The sequence below is a fragment of the Lygodium microphyllum genome, chromosome 17, assembly GCF_053477565.2.
Source record: "Lygodium microphyllum isolate KBCC chromosome 17, Lygodium_microphyllum_v1.1.10, whole genome shotgun sequence".
NCBI classification, from domain to species: domain Eukaryota; kingdom Viridiplantae; phylum Streptophyta; class Polypodiopsida; order Schizaeales; family Lygodiaceae; genus Lygodium; species Lygodium microphyllum.
In genome coordinates, this window is record NC_141151.1 from 23,489,267 (window position 1) to 23,513,697 (window position 24,431).

Genomic DNA, 24,431 nt, shown 5'->3' on the forward strand with positions numbered 1-24,431 from the left:
TGGATAGATAAATAATTTCTTTGGTCGTAGGGAAAAAAGTATATGGTTTATTTGGAATGGCTAGTTATTTGGGAGAGATGATTTCCCTAATACAATCTAAGCATGGCATTCGAATACATCCATTGGGTGATAAACGAGCTTTGAAGAATGGATATCTAAAAATTGGTACTTCAAAGGAACTTCAAGAAGTCCATCTTTGATGTAGTTGCAGCGTTTCGAGTGACTAACAACCATAACTTGGTCTGCTGGGATGACCTTTGTCGCTTCCTCGTAAACATATCGATTTAGTTTAACCTCCCAGCCTCTAGTGAATAAAGTTGAATTCACTTTGGCTTCATGGAATAAATAAACCTTTACGACTTTAAGGCTTTCCATCCATCTTATCCTCTTAAAATTGGTTTGAAGGAAGGCAAGACAATTTACATCGATATAACAATATCCACCGCTTATCATTCGGCATATTTCCCCGGTATAGTGGAGAATCATAGATGCAATCCAGAATCTGCATTACTTGCATTCTCCATTCATAATCTACAGAATGCATTGCCGATGTAAACATTGCTCGGAAGACTAGGAATGGCTCCCTATCTTCGTCTCTCTGGGTAAGATTTAAAAAAACACATATCAGCAAGGGAAGGAAAAAACAACTCATATCTCAAGCTACAATTACCAAGTTTTTGATATCTTTTGGCTCTGATACCAGTTGTAATGTACCCGCCTTAATTACTGACAAGTAACATTTTAGCAGTTGCCCACAATTGACCTTCCAGCTGTCGCCATCCGTACTCTAACCAGAATGATCGAATTTTGTTTGGCTAGTTAACCCTAGGTCTACCTCGTACGGGAAGCATATTGCTGTTACCCACAAAGGACTGACCCTGAAGGTTCCTAATTGACCTACCAACCACCTATCATCAACTAGCTCACATTCGAAGGTGTCCTTCGAGAGGCTTCTTGTCCGACTGCCATTACCCTTGGTTCACGGAGTACAACGTTTTTTTCCAGTGGCAAACCAAGGATTTATGAAATCCTTAGCAGTGCTCTGGCACAAACCATCGTACCTTTCTGCTAAGATAATTTACAGTTTGGATCTAAGGCCAAACCCTAAGTAAGTTGATGAATCGACCCTACCTAGAGTTTCCTCCTAGAGTTTGTTTTTAGGGAAACCTCTCGATTAACAAAGACCACCCTATCATAGGATTGGATTCGTCGCGGGGATCCATCCACCCACTTTTCTTAATGAAGTTTCTTAGTTATCTAATTACCTACCACATTACGTGAAACATATACAAACAGCTTCATTAATTAAAAATCCCTTTATGCACAGTTGTTCGTTTGTGTAATTTACTCACGGACATACAATCAGAATAAAACAAATTCATTGATTATATTCCATAATGTGTATTCTCCTACCCATACAAGAGAAAAATTACAATTTCACGTGCTGCCTCATCTAACACATCTGCACATCATCAAGATCAAATCCACCTATAGCTAGTGTTTTTAGGTGTCCCAAGTAGAACTCAAGCCATATAGGGAACCAAGTAGTTTCTAGGTTCGTAAAGGATTTACTAGCCAGAGCTCCCTCACTGACACCTTGTCTACCTCCTACTTAATGCTATCCCTGTTGGGAGACCTCTCGCCATTAGAGTTGGTCCATGTTTCCGCAGTGGTAAAAACATCCCCACTTGGTATGGGGATTCAACACCTATCCTTGGGGGAGGTATAGGGCTCCTCAAATTTTATATGTTCCAATACTTAATTTAATCATCTAATCTAGAAAATGACAAACAAGATTGATGTCTTCAAGCAATTATGACTTCAAACAATTATGCAACTTTCAAGTGATGATTAATCTCGTATCAATTGATCTTTGAATTTCATACAGTGAGCTCTTCCCCTTGGAATTTAACTAGGGTATCTAGATTTTGGGGTCTCTAAATTCTTAGTTTAAGTTTCATTATGACATTCTTGTAATCCCAAGTTTCTTGTCCTCCTTAAGTCAATTTCTTCAACTTAGAGATATTTCTGGTCTTTAAAATATTCTATCAAAGCTTCTAGATTAAAACTATATCCTTAACTAATTTCTTTAGGGTTTCGTTCTTAATGAACTCATCTTGAATTTAAAATTTCTTGTGATTTCTCTTGGGTTTTAGGTTTTCATAGTTTCCCTATCAGTTTCTAGCCTACAAGATGTTATAATAATTTATCAAGTGAATGCTCTAAGATCGCAATATTTCTTAAGAGACTTATCTTATTCCTATTGAATTCGGATAGAAATTTTTAGAAAAACCTATGGTTTCGTGATTAGTAAAGGGTTGTTATCCGCACTCGTGACTCCGTCTGTGACTCTCATGTTTACAACTCCAACCGTTGCTTCCACATTAGTAGGGTCACTTGTGATTCCCGCTTTTGAATTCTTTTTCTTTGGGGCCATGATGGAAATATGATTCGTAGAAGGATAAGAATACGACAATAATATTGGCTAGCAAAAGAGTAAGACTCTTGATGATGATGATGGTTATTGCGGGATTCGATGATGTAGGCCTCGTGGATGGTTCTTCTTGCTTTGTGGAGAGCAATGCTTCTCTCTCTTTCACCTTGGCAAGTAAGGTTAAGAACAAGAGTAGCTCTTTCTCTAGTATAGAGTAAGAGTGAGAGAATATGTATGATCTCTCTCTCTCTCTAGTGGAGGGAATAGGGACGAGTGTAGGGTATGACTTCTATAGGATAGGGTTCTTTAGTGTCTTGTCTTCTTGGATTAGAGTAGAAGAGGATGAGAGCCCTTCAGCGTATCTCCTCCTTGGGTTGAATGGAATAGTATCTCCTTGTCTCATGAGTAGAGTCTCCTCCTCTTGAGTTGACGGAGTAGAGTCTTCTCATCTCGATCAATGTCTCATCCTCATCAAGATTGCCCTTGTTGTTCTCTCTGGTTATCCCCATGCCCTCAATTTTATAGTTTTGCAGAGGAGGGGGGTCACTGATCAAAAGCACGTTAATTTTTGCTTTACATGTATTATTTATTTATTTTTTTGGGGGGAGTTATTATCCCTCCCAGTCTGCATCGCGATGATGTTGACATCCTAGATGAGGAGGATGCTGACATTCGAATGATCGGGATGCTGACATTTGTGATGATGAGGATGATGTCATCCACGATGATGGGAATGCTAATGTCCGCGTTGTTGATTTCGTTGGCGTTGCTTATAATCAATTGTTTTTTAAATGAAAAAAAAAAGCTCATGTAATGCTTTGTTTCATTTATTCATAGTGAAAACATTACAGACATCATGTTGCCCATAGCCAATTACTGATAAATGAGCTTGGCATAGATCTACATGCATGTGTTTGCCTATGGTAGCTTCATAAAGTACACAGAGCTAATGGACTTCAACCACTACATAGGGGATTGCTCAAGTGGTGCCATGACATTAATGTATGTAAAGGCCATGTGATGAGTAGACACCATCATTGGTCCTTGCAAAGAGTGGAAGAAAGCAAAGAGAGAAAATTTCTAGGAGAAGAAGTGAGAATAGTTGGTATGATCACACAAATGGTGCTCTAGAAGAATCACACAAATGGCACTCTAGAAGAAAGAAGAAGGTTTTTGCAAGGGGCACTTTGATCGATTTTGGTATTTTAATTCCAACGATTCATGTTAGTCATGTCAATAAGAGGCTTGATAATGAACCTCTTAAAGGAGGCTCCCATTGAGAGGTGGTGTCACAATCTTCCCCATGGTGCACCTCAAAAGGATAGAAAAGGAATGGTGATGATAGTATGTTATCAACAATGTGTAATGTTGCATTTATGGTGTGCAAAAAGAATCTTCTAAAAGTTAGTTTTAGATCCACTTCAATCCAAGCTACCATTGGAGTGTCCGTAGAGCTTAGAGTTGCTAAGATTACTATTGGTGGTGTTGGTAAAGGCGAAAAATGCCTAGTTGCTTGCGTATTCATTACACTAATAGTATATGCACACAAGTATACTATAAGTGGAAGGCACCCATCATTATTACTTTATTTATTATTATTTTAGTGACATTTGAATAACGAAAGGCCGATTACACATTGTGACTATTGGAGTTCCCACATACAATGTGCCACACACACACACACACTCTCTCTCTCTCTCTCTCTCTCTCTCTCTCTCTCTCTCTCTCTCTCCATCCACCATAGCTCTTGCTTTGCTCTTACTTTTGCTTGTGTGCTTCCACTCAAGCTCTATCTTTCAACTAGTATCAGAGCCAACCATTTGAGGAGCTTCTTCATCCTTCGCTTTAGCCCGGACTCAAAGCTTCAATGCAAGGTTTCATGGCAGCCATTGTTTCTTCCTCTCAAGGTATGCATTGAGTTGTTCCTTTTTCTAGCTTTGATCCACCTTGTTGTGCGCTTGTTGAGGAGCTTCTCAAGGCTTAGTTGAGCCTTGTTGAGTGCTTATTGAGCTAAGAAGTAGCCATTTTATCCATTTTGAGTGGATATAGAGCATATTGTAGAAGTCATGGATAGTTATGGCAGCTTGACAACACTATTGTATTTTGGTCATAACTTTTGCAAATAGTATCGGATTTAGACATTCTATAGCTAGAAACTAAGAGCGTGATGAGAGCTATAGATTTGGGCACTTAGAGAGTTGATTCTATGTAGTTTTATATAATCTTTTTCACACAAAACATAAATTTTTGCTTTGGACATCAAACAAAAAATCCCATAATGCATTTTTTATGCTTCGAGGATGTTATTTTGGTGCCTGGATGGTATGGTTATGCTTTTGGGACTGATTTAAGCTTGAAAAAGCTCACATTTTCACTATCATTTCAGTGTTGTAATATCAGGTTAGCAAGCATTTATTAGTGAAAAGCTTGTGCCTAATGCTCATTGATGCTTTACAGGATACTCGGTGGATATGCCACTACTTCGATTGTTATGTATACTTTTTGATATGCTATGGTACATTTTTTAGCTGAGATGTGGGCTCAGTTACGTTGATCTTGGATGTGGTTATATGCCTTAGTTACTTTAGTGGCTTATGCAGTTACAAGCTTGAAAAATCTATTGGGTTTTACGCTTCTGGCTTATGCTTAATGTATCTTGGATACTCAAATGTCAAGTACTTGATGTTTTGAGCTTGTATTACTCATTTCACATTCCATTTTGTTCTAGTGGGAGTCACTTGTGCTACTTTGGATGTTCCATAGAGCTTTGGATTTATGCAGTTAAGCTTGAGCTTACTTTCACTGAGATCATGGGACACTTACTTCATGTACATGCTCTCTTGATATGTATTGGATATAGTTACCCTACAGTGGGCTGATTTTATCACTTACTTTGGACTTGGCACTTATGTCTATTAATGTATTGTCATATATATTTATATGCTTCTCAGTTATGTATTGAGCTTGCTTATTGGGTTATGCATTTGGCAATTCTCTTCTCTTTACCATGAGATCTCCTATGTGCATGATGTCTATGCCTATTGCATGTTACTAACACAATGAAGTTGTGACAGCTTTCAGTGATAGTTGTTCATGTTCTTTCTTTCTTGGTTGCTCACAGTTGGTTGTTGGCATACTATTGCAATTTATTACAATAGCTTGTCATTTTAGTTTTATGCATTTTATTTGAGGACAGTCACTTGGATTTGACAATTACTTGATTTAGTTTGGGAACAACTTACTATTTTGGAAATTTCTCTTGCTTAGCACTTGATTTGGCTGTGATTTTGGGGCTATTTTACTGTCATTTATAGTAGCCTATTTGTCTTGGATTGTGCTTTTATCTTTTGCATTATGGCTAGTGGTCAAATGATAGTGCTACCTTTAACATTAAGAAGTTGGATGGCACAAAGTACAACTATTGAAAGACACAAATTTGGCAGGCTCTAGTATAGAAATTGTAGATCAAGCCATTGAGACATGAGGGTGTAAAGCCTTAATGCTTTGACGTAGAGGATTGGGTTGAATTGGATGAGTTATGTAAATTTACAATCATTTTGTCACTCTCTAAGCAAGTCTATTATAATGTTGTCTATGATGGGCAGACTACTTAATAGTTATGGGATAAGATTCATAATGTCTATGATATGTAGAGCCCTACCTCTCAAATGAGGAGGGGACCTCCATGCCTGCCCACTTAAATGAGTTTCATTCTATTTTCACCTACTTGTTTTTGCAAGGGTTTGAATTTAAGGAAAATCTTCCTCCCTTGTTCTTGCTAGTTACATTACTTGAGTCATAGGATACATTCCGTATTGCTATGTGTGCAAATATGCTTGTTGATGGATTGCAATTATAGGATGTAGAGGGTGCACTCTTGAATAAAGAGGTTAACAGAAAGAATATAGATGCTTCCCACACCTCTCATGCTTTGAAAATCAGAGGCAATAATGGTAGGAATGATAATGAACAATGTAGGAGAAACTCTCAGAAGTCTTGTTCCCAGTCACATAGATAGTCTTGTAGTAACTCTCATGGCCGTAAGTCTGTATTGACTTGTCACTCATTATTATGGAAAGCAAGGCCATATTCGGCCACAATACCATAAAATGCGTCATATTCAGACTCAGTGCCATAAAATGTGTGTTGATAAGTTTGTATTGACTTGTCACTGTTATGGAAAGCAAGGTCATATATTGGCAATAGTGCCATAAAATGCATGTTGATAATCCATATTGACTTGTCACTATTATGGAAAGCAAGGTCATATTTAGTCACAATGCCATAAAATGCATGTTGATAAGGGCAAAGGAAAGGGAAAGGACAAAGCGCAAGAAAAGCATGATGATTGTAGCATTGTCCCTAGCAAGTCTAGTGTCAATATTGAAGATATTAATGTCGTACAAACTGATTCTGATGATGACTACATACTTGTAGCCTCTTCTCTTGATTTTTTTGCAGTTGTGAATGATGTCTCATCTACCTATGCTCATTGTTGGCTGCTTGATTTAGGGGCTTCATTTCATGTTTTCCCTCATCGAGAGTGGTTCCACTCCTACAATAGCATGGTATGATCTATTAGATCGGGTAATGACTTGGCATTAGATATTGTTGGTATTGGAAACATCCAACTACAGTTTCCTTTAGGTAGTATGTTTACTTTGCATGATGTATGCCATGTTCCAACTTTAACTAAAAGCCTAGTTTCACATGGACAATTGGATGATGCAGGTTATGGTATCTCTTTTGGTGATTCCTCATGGAAGATTACCTATCGGAATATTGTCTTGACACGATGTCTGGCACTCCATCCCTTTTATTTGGGTCTATTAACCATGTTTTGGTAGTGGTTGTAGTACCATATGTATCGTTATGGCATCACCGCCTTGGACACATGTCATTAAAGAAAATGAAAATGCTTACCCATTTGCAATATCTTCCACCCCTTAACTATGAGTGTTTCGAGTCTTGTGATGATTGTCTTTAAGGTAGGTAGACTTGTAATTCTGATAAGAAGGCTAGCACTATGCACATGGGTAAGCCTCTAGCTCTTGTTCATTGTAATGTTTGTGGACATATGCCTTGCAAATCTTTAGGTGGTGTGAAGCATTTCATTACTTTCATCAATGATTACTCGCATAAGGTCTTGACATCACCCATAAAGAAAAAATTGGAAGTCTTTGCTACACTTCAAAATTGGCTTGCTTTTATTGAGAACTGGTCTGGGATTGCCTATGATCTAACAATGGGAGTGAGTATGTATCTGAAGCCTTTGAGTAGTTTTGTGATGACAGGGGTATTAAGCATCAATTGACCACCCCGTACACCCTACCCCAGAATGGTATGCTTGAGCATATGAATATGATGATTCAAGAGCAAGGTCATAGTATGTTTAGCCAGGTAGGCTTACTATAGCACTTTTGGACTGAGATAATTACTATTGTCATACATTTGATTATTCAATCTCTATGTACTGCTCTTGACTATTAGGTAAGATATGGTTTAGAAAACCTCCATCATATGCTCATTTACGTGTCTTTGGTTATGAGGCTTTTTTCCATGTTTCTAATAAGGATAAGAACAATAAGCTAGATCTTGAGTCCATTAAATGCATCCTTCTTAGTTATGGAGATGCAAGTGAGATGGACTATCACTTACGGGATCCACAAGCTTGAAAGGTCATCCGCAGCTATGATATTGTTTTCCATGAGGAGAAAATGCTGTCACTACCCACCAAGTATAGGCATCAATGGTATAGCATACGGGCATGAGATAGTGTATGTAGATGAGCTCTAGGACTTGTACACTTCTGCTGTAGACCTTGATAGACTTGCTGCTGTATATTACAGCAAATGTGTGCTCAAACTAGAATTCTAGAGCTCAAGCAAAGCATCAACACATTGTTTATAGCATTGCCAAGCATTGCATGCATAAGTTAAAAGATGAAATTTTGCAAAAGCGTCCTTGTTGCATCACGCAAAGGATAGGGCATATAACACATAATGCACTTACGTAATAAATTCCTAGTTGTGTCTCATGTATAAGGTAATCGTAGACGGTCATTAAATGATGTCTAAATAGTTGCAATGAAAGGAAAAGATTTATGAACTTTGGCAATAAAGCATATATTATGCAATTCGCATGCAACGATAGTTACATTTTAGGTTGCGATAAGCGATAAAAGAAGGCTTAAATAAATTATGTATTCATTGGTATCTGGTCATGAAAGAATGATGCATCCATGCATAGAGTTCTTTTATCAAAGTTCGAAATTGGGAAAAGATGCATCTTCATTAAAATACTAAAGCTTTGAATTCGATGCATCAACGTAGGGTTATAAGAATTAGCTGTGAATGTCAATCATTATAATATAGGGCAAGGAAAAGAAAGATCACTATAGATCCTATAGTTGCATAAGGGCAAAAAGGTCTATGGTCTTGAAATTGCATGGAATGATACATCTCACTCATCTTGCAGTTACTTACATCTTTTAGGGAAAGTACTTGCAAATTTAGAAGAAAGTATTTGCATCTTTAAAGGGAAGATCATCTTTAATTGCGGGTTGGTTAGATCAACTAAGTAATTTGCGTGTAATTGAGTAGCTTACATGAAATTCATAAAGGTATGATTAGTTAGCATATGACGGTCACCTCAATGTGCTAGGTAGGGTTAAGCTATGATAAAATTCTGCTTAGCATCGCACTTGGGATGCTGATTTAATACTTCTAATCTTAAAGGTCCTACCCACATCCACGAAATGTTAGGATTATTTAAACGCCGTGAAAGAATGATCTAGGGTTCTCACCCTAGGGATTAGATGACCAAATACTAGACTTCCGCAAGGAATTTAAGGACCCTAGGGCCAAAACATTTATCAGCCTAGAAGGAATTGGAGTTTTGGATTGGGGTCAATAGGACTCCCAAACCCTATATCCGCGATCAAGAAATACCGTATGATGGGAGATATAATCCCACAAGTTAGGTATTGACACCTATCTCGTGCAACAAGCTGCAACGTCATATGCCCTTGCGTCTAAATCACAAAATAGTACTGCTACACCTTAGGCCGAGTTTGGCAAGTTCTAATTACAAGTCGAATTTCCTAGGAATTGAGTAGTCATCCCGCTACAACACTCTTCCTTGGAGACTGATTTGTCAAGCTAGGGTAGTTATGAATTGCCAAGAAAGCAATTAACCAACCAAGATAGGGCGACGGGGTTGTCCAAGATTTATTGAACATAATATAAGGAAACCTAAGGTAGTGACAAGTTGGGTCAACAGGGTATAAACCCTAACCCAAGGAAAAAGGGTAAACAAGCAACTTAGCTTACGAAACCCTTGGGAACTTGCCAAGTCACGATTGATCCAGGATCGAATGCTAGAAGTATTTGGGGAGAAGGAATCATACCTTAGTAGTTGGCCGTACGAACGATCAACTGGAATGCTTATGATTGTACACTTAGGTGCATTGTTTGTACTTCTTTGCTCAAGGAACTAATTTTAGGAAAAATAACTAATGCTTCAGGTTAAAAATCCTGGAGGGAGAGGCAGTTCAAGTTACCTCCGACTGTCTGCCTGACCCTATCTAAGGGGGTTGTTAGCCATGCCGGGTACGTGGACCGAACCCCCGCGAGAAGGTCTCTTCGTGGGTGCTACTTGGAGCAGGAGGACGCTTGGGTGCCAAGAGAGGCTCTGGCCGTAAATTCCTTGCCTTCGGATCCTGCACAAGAGGCCGACGTGACGCGAGATGGGATCTCAAGACCCGTATACTAGTCAATAGGCAGAACTTGGAATAGCGATCCCTGAGGATTGCTGGGATAGCCTTCAAGCAGGTTATTTGATGTATTCCAAAGACTATGATAAATAAAGATCAAATGTTGAAAAAGGAACTTGCTTGACATTGTTTTTTTGTGTAAGTGCCTAAGTTACGTGAAGCAACCAATGATTAAAAGGATTAATTAAGGAAGCTATTTTTGCTTGTCAAACTAAATGTGGTAGGTAATTAGATAACTAAGCAACTCGAGGAAAGTGTGGTGGATGTGACTCTAGGTTCGTCCTACGGAAGGGTGGTCCCGGTTGGCTGGGAACTTTTCTCAAAGGAATTAACAGCGAGGTAACAATGACCTAGAATCAATAGAGCTAGAGTCCCGATTTATGTTCTTTTAGGGGAACAGAATGGGACTATGCCTTACGGACAGAGAGGTCGAGCTTCGCATCCCTCTCGTTTCCCATTCTCCTTGAACCAAGTGTAGTATAAATCCGCTTCGACCCTGATGTTTCTGCGCAAAGTGGTTCATTTGGGGCTCGATGCTAGCTACCTCCGAGGAACTTGACTATTAGGAAAACCTCGATTCAGGTCGATCCTAAGTGGGGACTGCCAGATGCTTCCACTTCGTGTTGGCAGACTCAGGAAGACCTTGATTGCAAACCCCGTGATATTCCTTGTGAGTGCCAGGCGGTGCTTTCTAGACTCTCTTCCCGATGGGCTGCTAAGACGTGTCCTACAAGTGGGCAGGAGGGACACGTTACCATTGGTATCAGAGTGAACCAATAGGATCTAATATTTACAAGAAACTTAATGAGGGGAAGTAGAGCAATGTTGCCGTTAAAAACATTTTCTTACTCACTTATGGATGCTGGGCTGCAGAGTCGCGAAGCATAGAACAAATTATTGGTGTTCCAGGTTATTTTTATGACTGTAATGCATGCTTCGGATTATCGATGGAGGCTAGGCATGATGAATATTCTAGACCGCATCTACAATCCTTCACCCCTGTATGTGGAATGGAGATGGACGAGTGAATCAAGGATATATTACATAGCAGCCCACCGACTTGCGTACCTTCAAACCAACTCGAAGAGAATCAAGTGGATGGAGGATTTAAAGATCGTGAAGCTGTTCATCTTTGTTGAGGCTCACGCAAAAGCAACCTTGCATGTTGGCGGTCGGAAAGTCAAGTAAAACAAGTATGTGTACGAAGAAGTGACTCGAGTAATCCCTGCCGATAGAATCAAGGTGCTGGGACGTTATGAGAAGAATGGGTATCAAAGGAAGGGATACCCCAAGCTTCCTATGACCTATCGATTCCTGAAAATCCATGTCCCTACTCCCTATTATTACTCAGTCCCCCGTAGCCGAATGTAACACATTCCTATTTTTCCCAAATTGATGTGCCAATCAGCTTGTTCTACCTTCCCAAAATAAATGTACTCAAAAGGGCTATGCCCACATGAATGAAATAGATTTTTATCACTGAGACTGTCTTGGCTGTAAGTGTTGGTAAAGGAGTTAAGTGATTAGGTCACTTGGCTAAAAGCTGAACTAGGCATATTAATGTAATGCGAGAAACGTATAGCAAGTTTTTAACATAAAGAAATCTTATTGCCCAGGCGTAACCTCAAGTGCAGATTCCTAGTCCGACCCCTGTACTAAGTATAGCTGTAATTCAAGAGAAGAAATTCCTTCTCAAACAAATCAAGCCACCTGAATTCGATGGTAAGGGAAGGACCGTTCAAACTGACGCCGAGGTCTGAATTGAATCCATGGAGGATTATTTCGAGGCAGCAGTAATTGCACCTGCTCACCAAGCTATGCTCGCCAAATTGAAGCTTACTGGTGAAGCAAGACTTTGGTGGAAACAATAGTGCAGAGACCAAGGGATATCGGAAGGGTTAGTTACTTGGGAGAAGCTTAAAAAAGCTGTGCGAGGGAGATATCTGCCACCTGCCTACCGCACACAAAAGATGAACGTATTCTATGAATTAAAGCAACTTGGACTATCCCTGGATGCATATTATTGAAAGTTCGTCTCTCTCTTTAAATACGCGCCACAAATGGATATGACACAACAGGTGTCAAAGTTTTGTGCTGGGTTAAATCCACCCATAAACACCCGCTTGGAATCAATGCACCCAACGGACCTCCAAGACGCACTCATTCGAGCTGCTCCCATAATATAGGAGGTGCGGATAAAGCCAAGGAATAATAGGACTTGGACTTACAAGGATCAGAACAAGGGAATGTATATGTCTCAGGCTAAGAGAGCGTAGGGCCAAAATCAGGGACAAAGGAAGAAAGCTAGGGCCAACACTGCCAAAAGTTTCGTCCTTACACAAGGTAATGGCCGCAATCTCCGTTGCTTCCATTGCAACGAGCCTGGTCGCTTTAAAAGGCAGTGTCCCAAGCTTAGTAGAGGACCACATCAAGGGCCATTCCAAGGAGCCATCCATGGCCAAGGAGGCACCACCATGGCCAGAGGGAGAACCTCTAGTGTTGCCAATAAGGAGCTGGGTGATGAAGAAGATCCATCCATGGAAGCTAACATTGAGAGGGCAACGGTTCATGCCCCCCTTCACAAGAAAGGCCCAAATCGCCAATTCTCGGTGATTCAAACTCCATCGGATTATCAAGGTACAAGCTTTAAAACCTTGATTGATTGCGGCAGTACACATTCCTTCATTTCACCAGTCTATGCAAAAAGATTAGGAATAGCCACAATAGATGTACCTACCTTGCTTGTGGAATTAACAAATGGTCGTGAGGTCTCTTGTAAACTGCTAAGGTGAAATTCCTACTGGGTGGAAAGTCGACTTCGGTCAGATTCAGGTTAATGAACCTAGGTGTCCACGAATGTGTTGGGGGTAAAGGCGCCTCCGCCGTGCCGCCCCGTGTATTACTACACTGACAGTACTCGCCACTGCACACTGCAGGTGGCGGGCGCCCGTCACGTCACTTTATTCTTTATTCTTTTAGTGACAGTTTGAATAAAGGAAGGCCCGGTCACACATTGTGACTGTTGGAGTTCCCATTTCTTGTCTCTCTCTTTCTTGCTCTTGCTCTCCCGCCATAGCTCGCGTGCAAGCTTCGATCCTTCTCACCTTTCAACTGGTATCAGAGCTTGGCATTCTCTTGCTCGAGCTTGACTCGGTGCTTCCCGACCTTCGCATCGACTCGCTTCACGCATTGGGTCTCCATCCCGGCAGCCATAGCCGACCTCTTGAGCTCCCGACTCCCCCCGGCTTCCCGAGCTCCATCCTGGCCTTCTTGAGCTTCATCAGGGCCTTGCCCTTGAGGTATTGCTTCAGCATTTGCAGGCATTTGAGTGTATTCTCAGATTGAAACAGGGCAGGAACAAAGGGCAGCCACTCTTCTTGAGCTCCATAGCTCATATCTTCCCTCCCCTTTGCATTGGGCCTTCATGGCTTGGTATGTGCCTACCTTGGGCCATCATTGAGCCCCCCATTACCCCCTTTTCAGCCCATGTGGAGCAACAGCAAGTTCAGCACCAACAGGGCAGATTGCATCATTTTTTCCAGGCTGTGAGCACTCATCTACTTCAGCTCCACACTTGGCCATTGCTTCTTGCTCTCTACCTTGATCAAGAGGGCTATAGACTTCATGTTTGATGTCATTCAAGCTTTGGGTATTGGTCTTGATCTTTCGGGGCTGATTTCTTCAGATTTGGGACTATTATTTACTGTTATACAGTGCTGGAAACAGGGCAGCCACACTTGGCATTGGCATTTAATGCTTATACTCTACTCCGATTACCTTGTTTGATGCCCGTATGCGGTCTACTTCCTACCCGGATGTATTGGGGATGTATGCATTTGGTTTGACCATGATTTTGGCTTGAATTTGGGGCTGAAATCTACTGTTTAGAACAGTAAATACATGCTGGAATAACAGTGGGCTGAAGGTACTTTACATGCTTTGGCACTTACCTACCGATACCGGATGTATGCTTTGAGCTTTGGCATGATATCTCTGACATTTGGGGACGACTTGGAGCATATGTATGAGATTATGGGATGCTTTTGAGCTTCGCATTAGCTCCGTCTTCACTGGCATTTGGACCGACTCGGCATGCTCGTGGACCGCCTATGCCTCATGCCTCTGCTTGACAGTTAGGCTTTTGCATTACATGCTTTGGTTCGTGACATATGCTATTTGGTTCGTGTATGCCATACCGACATTTGGAGCTTGGATTTGGATGTATTTGAGCATTCCCGGCTTACTTGATCACTGATCTTGGTTGCTATTTGGATGTCATTGAGTTGACCGAGAGCTTATTTGGGCTTATGTATTGCTTCATGGTTAATATGACCGGTGCTTCATGTATGTCATGCTCTCTCGGATGCGCTTGATGCATTGACAGGGTCACTTATCACTGGTGCTTTCTCTTGGGTTGTTTGAGCTTCTGAGCTCGCTTTGTACACCTTTTGTGCCAGTGGGAGCATTTTACATGCTTTCTTGACCTTTGACAGTTGCATGCTATTGGAGCACTTACATGTATTTGAAGCAGTTTATGTCTTGAGCAGCTACATACACATTAAGACTTTGGGATCATACTCCGATCTTTATGGATATGCATTGATGTACTCTTGGTTCACAGGATACTTATGAGCTGAGTCTCATATTTGGATCTTTCTCTTTGAGCAGATACCTATTTGTGTCAGGTTTTGGCAGTTACAGGAACACTTTGCCTAGAGTGTCTGGGGGTGTGCCTTTCACTGGCAGATGTTATTTTGACATGCTTGGTGTTGAGCTCATGTTCTTTTCACTGTCATTGGCCTTGCTTATGTCCGTTTCATGCCGACTTTGGACCTAGCATTGTTTGCTTGACATTGGATCCTATTTTGGGACAGTTTGCTCTCTAGACTGCATACCTGCAATTTATTACAGCAAGCAGTTATTGGTGGACTGAGGTGTACTTTTCATGCTGAAATATCCTGATTTGGTGTACCGCACCTAGTACTAAGTGGGCAGCAACTTTTGGCACACTTTGCTCACCCTTTGGACCCCGTTTTGGTCATTTTTGGGCAGTTTCTGCAGTAAAACAGCAAGCAGTTTTGGACTGTTTGGGCATTTCCAGCCTGCATAATGGCATCATCTTCGCATGATAGTGCCATCTTTAATATTACAAAGTTGGATGGTACCAACTACTCTTACTGGAAGAGTCAAATATGGCAGGTTTTGGTGCAGAAATCTCAGATTAAGCCACTTCGGTTGAGTGGGGAGCAGCCTGAAACTATGGACATTGACGACTGGCTTGAACTTGATGAGCTATGCAAGTCCACGATTGTATTGTCTCTCACTGAACAGGTACATTATAATGTATTTGAGGAAGCACAGAGTGCATGGGATCTATGGAATAAGATCAAGAATCTTTATGATAAGAAAAGTCCGGCGAGTCAGATGTACTGGTTGAAGCAGCTTATGGATCTGCGCATGAAGGATAATGCGACTATGTCTGCTCACTTGAGCCAGTTCCATGCTATACTGAAGAACTTGACTTCGCAGGATATCACCTTTGGAGAGGAAGTAACTCCTCTTTTCTTGCTTGGAACTCTGAATGAGTCATGGGATGTATTCCGCACTGCTCTTTGTGCCTCTAGTGCTACTCTAAAATTGGCAGATGTTGAGAGTGCTCTTCTTCAGGAAGAGGTGAATCGCAAAAACTTGGATGCCTCTCGTGGTAGTCATGCTTTGACAGTTAGAGGCAGGAATGACAGGTATGACCGTGGTAATGGCCGAGGCCGTGACTCGCAGAAGGGTCGGTCTAAATCTCGTGGTGGCAAGTCGCGTAGTAAGTCGCGTGGACGCAATGCAAATGTCACTTGTCATCATTGTGGGAAAAAGGGCCATATTAGACCACAGTGTCATGAGTTGCGCAATGAGAAGCGCAAGGATAAGGGGAAAGATAAAGTGCAGGAGAAGTCCTCTGATCGCAGCATAGTACCTGCGAAGTCCAACGTCAAGATTGAGGAAATTAATGTCACGCAGACTGAAGAGTCCGATGGTGGTGATGAGTTTATACTTGCAGCTAGTTCTTCTGATGGTTCACACTTGACTGAGACACCTAGTATGTATGCACAGTGCTGGTTATTGGATTCAGGTGCGTCCTTCCATGTGACGCCTTACCGTGAGTGGTTTCACTCTTACCGTACTGTATCTGGATCAGTCAAACTTGGAGATGACAGGTCTCTTGATATTGTGGGATGTGGAGATATTCAGTTGCAGTTTTCCACTGGCAGTTCCTTTTTGCTCAGGGATGTACGTCATGTACCTGCGCTTACGCGTAGTCTTATGTCTGCAGGACAGTTGGATGATGCAGGATTTCATGTCTGTTTTGGGGATTCTACCTGGAAGATTACCAAAGGCAGACTTGTGCTTGCTAGAGGCGCCAAGGCTGGCAGCCTCTATCCTCTTGTTGTATCTGGGTCTTCTGTAGACCATGTTTTGGCAGTGGGCTCTATCCCACATGTATCACTTTGGCATGCCCGTTTGGGGCATATGTCTTTGAAAGGAATGAAAATGTTATCTGGTTTGCAGTATCTTCCGCCTTTGGATTATGCATGTTTTGACTCGTGTGATCATTGTCTTTATGGTAAGCAGAATAGGTCTACGCATAAGAAATCGGGTAGGCCACGCATGAGTGAGCCCTTGGCATTGGTGCATTCCGATGTTTGTGGGCCTATGCCTTGCATGTCTATGGGTGGCGCGAAGTACTTCGTTACCTTCATTGATGATTTTTCTAGGAAAGTGTGGGCTTATCCCATAAAGCAGAAGTCCGATGTCTTGGCAGTTTTTCAGAGATGGCTTGCTCTTGTTGAGAACCAGACTGGGTATAGGCTGAAATGCCTTAGGACAGATAATGGGGGAGAATATGTCTCGCATGCTTTTGAGCAGTTTTGTGATGACATGGGTATTAAGCGTCAGTTGACCGCCCCTTACACCCCACCCCAGAATGGTTTGGCTGAGCGCATGAACAGGACTATTCAGGAGCGTGTGCGCTCTATGCTTAGCCATGTAGGCCTACCCCCGAGTTTTTGGGCTGAGGCAGTTAGTACGTCAGTGCATGTCATAAACCGATCGCCTTCCAGTGGATTGGATTTCCAGGTTGCAGAGGAAGTTTAGGCTGGTAAGCCACCCTCTTATGCGCATCTCCGTGTCTTTGGATGTGAGGCATTCTGCCATGTGCCCAAGGACAAGAGGAGTAAATTGGATCCAAAGAGCATTAAATGCATATTCCTTGGCTATGGTGAGTCAGGAGAGATGGGCTATCGCCTATGGGATCCGCAGGCGCGGAAAATAGTACGCAGCCATGATGTCGTCTTCCATGAAGACAAGATGCACAGGCAGCCTGAGAAGGTGGTTGAGATCCGCAGAGTGATCTTTCAGGAGGAGCCTAAAGCTCCAGCACAGCCAGTAGTACAGCCTGCAGCAGTTCCTCCACAGGGCTAGGATGTTGGACAGGTAGTTAGACAGGCAGCAGAGCCTGCGGGGAGACGGTCTGCTAGAGATAGACGTCCACCTGACAGATTTCAGCCCTCTATGCATTATGTTTTGGTTACAGATGCAGGAGAGCCTTTCACTTATGATGAGGCTATGCGCAGGGGTGACAGTCACTCCTGGGAGAGGGCTATGCAGTCTGAGATAGACTCCCTGCATAAGAATGAGACTTGGGATTTGGTTGCCTTGCCTAAGGGCAAGAAGGCTTTGCCATGCAAGTGGGTGTACAAGCTGAAAAGTACCCCTGGACACCCCAAGCCGGCATACAAGGCTAGATTGGTAGCAAAGGGTTTTAAGCAGGAACATGGTGTGGACTTTGATGAGGTCTTCTCTCCTGTGGTTAAGATGACCACCCTGCGCTTAGTCTTGGCTTTGGTTGCACAGCTTGACTTAGATCTATATCAGATGGATGTCAAGACGGCTTTTCTACATGGGGACTTGCATGATGAGATCTATATGGATCAGCCTAAGGGCTTTGCAGAACCTGGCAGGGAGCACCTAGTGTGCAAGTTGAAGAAGAGCTTGTATGGCTTGAAGCAGGCACCTAGGGAATGGTATCATAAGTTTTATGCCTTTATGCAGTCATAGGGCTACAGCAGGAGTGCTATGGATCCGTGTCTTTACACGAAGAAAGCCCGTGATGGCAGTTTGCTTATCTTGGTACTCTATGTTGATGATATGCTGATAGTAGGGAAAGCTCATGATGAGCTAAATGCTCTTAAATCTCAGCTAAAGAAGAGCTTTGAGATGAAGGATTTGGGACAGGCCTCACATATACTTGGGATGCGCATTAAGCGCGATAGGCATCAGGGACTTTTGTATCTCTCACAGCGGGAGTACATTCATAAAGTCCTTGAGCGCTTCCGCATGCAGGACGTAAAGCCTATTGGCTGTCCATTACCTTCTTATGTGAAGGTATCACAGGCCGATTGTCCGCAGACAGATGAGCAGAGGGCCGAGATGGCCAAGATCCCTTATGCATCAGCCGTGGGCAGTTTGATGTATGCCATGATAGCCACTCGTCCAGATATTGCACATGCAGTTGGTGTTGTGGCACGCTATATGGCTACACCTGGCAGCAGACATTGGGATGCTGTGAAGGGTATCATGAGGTACCTGAAGGGCACAGCAGATATGTGTATTTGCTATGGCAGCCAGGATACAGGGGTCGTGGGGTACACTGACTCCGATTATGCAGGACATGCAGATAGTAGGAAGTCCACTTCTGGCTATGTATTCACCTATGCTGGAGGGGCTATCTCTTGGATGTCCAGGGTTCAGAAGTGTACGGCTTTGTCTACCACTGAGGCCGAGTATGTTGCAGCCACTGAGGCTTGCAAGGAGGCCATATGGTTAGGCCGTCTAGTTGCTGACCTTGGGATTGATGCTACACCTACACTGCATTCGGATTCTATGAGTGCCATTCAGTTGGCTAAGAATCCCGTCTTCCATGCGAAGACGAAACACATTGAGGTGAGGTATCACTTCATACGTGGTGTCGTGGAGGACAGGTCTGTTGACCTTGTCAAGATCTCCACTGACGAGAATCCTGCAGATTTGCTCACGAAGAGCCTCACTACTGAGCGCTTTGCCTTCCTCAGGAGGTTGATGGGTGTTGGATGAGATGTCACCTTTCCTCACCTATGTACATTTGTACTGTCTTTTCTTTTTCTTTTCTCTCTCACTAGGGCAGATTCGCCTTTAAGTGGGAGGTTGTTGGGGGTAAAGGCGCCTCCGCCGTGCCGCCCCGTGTATTACTACACTGACAGTACCCGCCACTGCACACTGCAGGTGGCGGGCGCCCGTCACGTCACTTTATTCTTTATTCTTTTAGTGACAGTTTGAATAAAGGAAGGCCCGGTCACACATTGTGACTGTTGGAGTTCCCATTTCTTGTCTCTCTCTTTCTTGCTCTTGCTCTCCCGCCATAGCTCGCGTGCAAGCTTTGATCCTTCTCACCTTTCAGAATGTTTGCTCAGAATGGATTGGCTAATACCCAATGATGCCCACATTTACTGTGGAAAGGATCAAGTCTCCTTTCGAAATTCTAAAGGGGAACTAGTTACAACTCAAGGAGAGGTTGGTAAGCCAAAAATTTAGTTGGCAAAAGCAACACGGATAATAAAAGGAGTTAGAAAGGGGCTACTTGTCTATTTGATTAAACTAAATAAGCTAGATCAGAATCAGGAATCTAGGGAAGAACCTTCCTAGTTAAAGGAATACGCAAACGTATTTCCTGAAGAGCTGACAGAACTTCCTCCACAAAGGGAAGCCGATCACGAAATCAAGTTGGCGCCAGGAGCTGCACTAGTCGCAAAGAGACCATATAGGATATCCATCCCGAAAGCGATTGAGGTGAAGGAGCAACTCAAGCAACTGTTAGACCAAGGCTACATACGTCCTAGCAGTTTGCCATGGGGAGCTCCAGTGCTATTCCAAAAGAAGAAAGATGGAACACTTTGACTATGCATTGACTACAGAGGGTTGAATCAATCAACCATTAAAAACAAATTGCCCATTCCAAGAATAGATGAACTTCTTGACCGTCTTCAAGGTGCGAGGATCTTCTCCAAGATAGATCTCAAGTTTGGATATTATTAGATAAGGCTCAGGGAAGAAGATATCCCGAAGATCACATTCAACACAAGGTATGGACAATTTGAATTCCTAGTCATGTCATTCGGGTTGACAAATGCTCATGCTACCTTCAACAGGTTAATGCAAGATATCTTTAGATACTATCTTGATGACTTTGTACTCGTCTTCTTTGACGATACCCTAGTCTACTCCAAGTAGGAAAAATATCATGAACTTCAGCTTCGCATTGTTCTTGAAACAATGAGGGCCCACAAGCTTTATGCCAAGAAGAAGAAGTGTGCATTTTTCAAGTGACAGATTGAATATCTGGGATTCATTGTATCAGCGGAAGGAATTTCAGTGGATCCGGCCAAGGCCATAGACGTTCTGGAGTGGCCAACACCAACTTCTGTCAAAGAAATATGTAGTTTTCTTGGATTGACAAGATGGTACAGGATCTTTATCAAAAACTATGCTTTTATTACAGTGCCTGTGATTGATCTACTAAAGAAGCAAGTATCAATTGTATGGTTACCTGCTGAACAGACCAGCTTTGACAAACTAAAGCAAAGTTTGGTATCAACACCCATCCTGAAACTTCCTGATCTTAGTAAGGAGTTTGAAGTGATAATTGCTGCTAGCACACTTGCCTTAGGATGGTGTTCTTACAAGAAGGTCACCCCGTAGCATACTCTTCAAGGAAACTGAAGAGCCATGAAAGAAACTATGCTACCCACGATCTGGAGCTGTTGGTTGTCATCCATGCTCTCAAACTTTGGAGACACTACTTGCCGGGCAACAAATTTTCCCTAGTGACGGACCACAAAAGTCTTAAATGGATTTTCACCCAGAATGAGCTCAATATGAGGCAATGTCGATGGATTGAAGTACTGGAAGAATATGACTTTGAAATCAAATACCGGCGTGGAAAGGAGAATGTAGTTGTGGATGCACTCACAAGGCATTTCTAAACTCTTTGATTTTGCAAGATCCATCAACAGCAAGATCTCTAGCCACAAAGGTATCCATGTCAAACAACCCAATTCTTGAGCTAGCTAGAGAAGAGGCATGTCATGACCCAACCTATCAGAAATTGCTAAGGGAGATCCCCATCAAAGATCAAGACCCGAAGGTAGAAATGAAGTATCAAGAATTCTCTATCAATAGCGGACTTTTCTACTTTAGGACAAGATTATGTATCCCAGCAAGCCAATCATTCAAGCAGAAGATACTTTGGGAAGCCCATGACTCCGACATCCTGGCTATGCCAAGACCCTTAATGCAGTCAGGAAGAGCTATTATTGGGATAGGCTCAAAGGTGACGTTCTCAAATATGTCACGAAATGTTTGTCTTGTCAACGCATTAAGGCCGAACATGTCAAAATGCCAGGGAAATCGCAACCACTTAACATTTCCCAAATGAAATGGGAATTCATTAGTATGGACTTTGTTGTTGGTCTGCCCCAAGTTCAAGGAGGATACAACTCCATTATGGTCGTGGTAGATATGCTCAGCAAGGTTGCACATCTTATCCCTGTTAAGAAAAACTATAAAGTCTCAAACATCGCAAGGTTATTCATTAAGGAAATATTCAAACTGCATGGGTTACCTAGAAGAATCATTAGTGATCGTGACTCCCTCTTCACATCACACTTTTGGAGGGCTATCTTCGAGGCTATTGGGACTCAACTGTGTTTCAGTATAGCTTACCATCCCCAAACCGATGGTCAAATGGAATGAGTCAACCAAGTCATTGAAGATATGCTTAGGGCACACTGCTGTCGTGAACCCAAAAAGTGGATTCAATATTTGCCACTAGTTGAGTTTGCCTACAATGCTTCTTACCAATAAAGCATTCAGATGACCCCTTTTCAAGCATTGTATGGGCACGATTGTCGTACTCCTTTGAGCTTTTCAGATCCAACCTTGAGGGTTGAAGCTTCAAAGCAAATGTTGGAAGACATGGATGCCCAAATCAAATCAATAAGACAAGACATCCAAGCCGCCAAGGACACACATAAGGCTTACGTGAACTTGAAATGGCAAGACAGATCCTTCATTGAAGGTGATATGGTCTTCATTCGCGTACGCCCAAAGGAGAGTTCCCTATCCTTGGGTGAATGCAAAAAGCTAAGTCCAAGGTATTGTGGACCCTACAAGATTCTCAAGTGCCTAGGGCCTAATGCTTACAGACTTCAACTACATGAAAACCTAAAAGTTTATAATGTATTCCATATTAGCCAATTGAAAAAGTATGTGCCTAACCCCAGTCACGTGCTTGATGATCAACAAGTTGTAATGCCTAGCCAAGGAGTCCTTGAGCTATGGCCGGACAGAATCCTAGATGTTAGGGAGAGGCATTTGAGATCCAGGATCTTGAGGGAATACCTCATCCAATGGAAAGATTATCCCAAAGAGGATGCCACCTGGATCGATGAACATACTCTCAACCAACAATACCCCCAGATCTTCTCGAGATGAGGACATCTCGATTTCTCTAAGGGGGAGAGAATGTAATATTTCTACAACGAAGTATTAAAGACCTTAGATCTTGCGCAAAAGCAATCCAAAGTAATCTCCCACAACAAAGAAACACTAGCCTAAGTGCTCCACCCTCGTGCATTAACGATACCAACCCCTGCGTTGTGCATAGGAAACTGTGGCTCAAAAACCGTGGGCCTCCGCGGGAACTCCCCTTCAAGGGGAAAAGGATAATGAATTATTTGCAAAAAAATTTTAAACTCCCTCCCCTTCATTGTTGCATGGCGGGGAGAGAGAGTATGAGTAGGTGTTGTGGGGGGCATGGGGAGGAGGGCATGCAACCTGCCACCTGTGTGGCCACCCACCCACCCCCACCTTATATATGAACCTCCCCTCCCAAGCTTGAAAAGGGGAGGGGCATCGTGACAAGCTGCTGCCGTCAGACTGTTGCTGCCGTCTGTCTACGCCATGCCGCCTGGCTACTGCCGCCCCCATCGCCATCATCATCATCATCATCTCCATTGTCATCCTCACCATCATCGCTCCAATCATCCTCACCAACACACGTCATCTTTGTTTCTTCTAGAAGCTTGAGAAGCTTCTATTGAAGCTTCTCTAGGCCAAGTTCACCCGTGCCTCCTGGTTTTTTGTAGACCGTGTCTTGCAAGGCCCGTTTTCTGTACAGGGAAGGAGATCTCCGGCAGTAGTAACTTCCAAACTCGTAAGGGAACCAAGGGAGAATTTACTGAGTCGAAGTTTACTTCGTCAATGGCTCCTAAGCAAAAGTCGAGAGGAGCGCATGTGGGAGCTTACACCCAAAGTACGAGAGTGGACAATGCCCCGATATTGAATGCCTAGGTTCCAAAAAATATCCCCACATGGAAAGGATGCATAAAGCATGTTTTAATTCACATAAGAAATTTAAATGCACTGGAAAATTTATATACTCACTCGATTTACAAAGTTTAGCTATGTCGAGTACTTGCATTTGCTTGCACTTCCGTGGTCAAGGGTAGTTGCATTTTTGAACGTATGATGCATAAGTTAAAAGATAAAATTGTGCGAAGGAATCCTTGTTGCATCACGCAAAGGATAGGGCATATAACACATAATGCACTTACGTAATAAATTCCTGGTTGTGTCTCGTGTATAAGGAAATCGTAGACGGTCATTAAATGATGTCTAAATAGTTGCAATGAAAGGAAAAGATTTATGAACTTTGGCAATAAAGCATATATTATGCAATTCGCATGCAACGATAGTTACATTTTAGGTTGCGATAAGCTATAAAAGAAGGATTAAATAAATTATGTATTCATTGGTATCTGGTCATGAAAGAATGATGCATCCATGCATAGAGTTCTTTTATCAAAGTTCGAAATTGGGAAAAGATGCATCTTCATTAAAATACTAAAGCTTTGAATTCGATGCATCAACATAGGGTTATAAGAATTAGCTTTGAATGTCAATCATTATAGTATAGGGCAAGGAAAAGAAAGATCACTATAGATCCTATAGTTGCATAAGGGCAAAAAGGTCTATGGTCTTGAAATTGCATGAAATGATACATCTCACTCATCTTGCAGTTACTTACATCTTTTAGGGAAAGTACTTGCAAATGTGGAAGAAAGTATTTGCATCTTT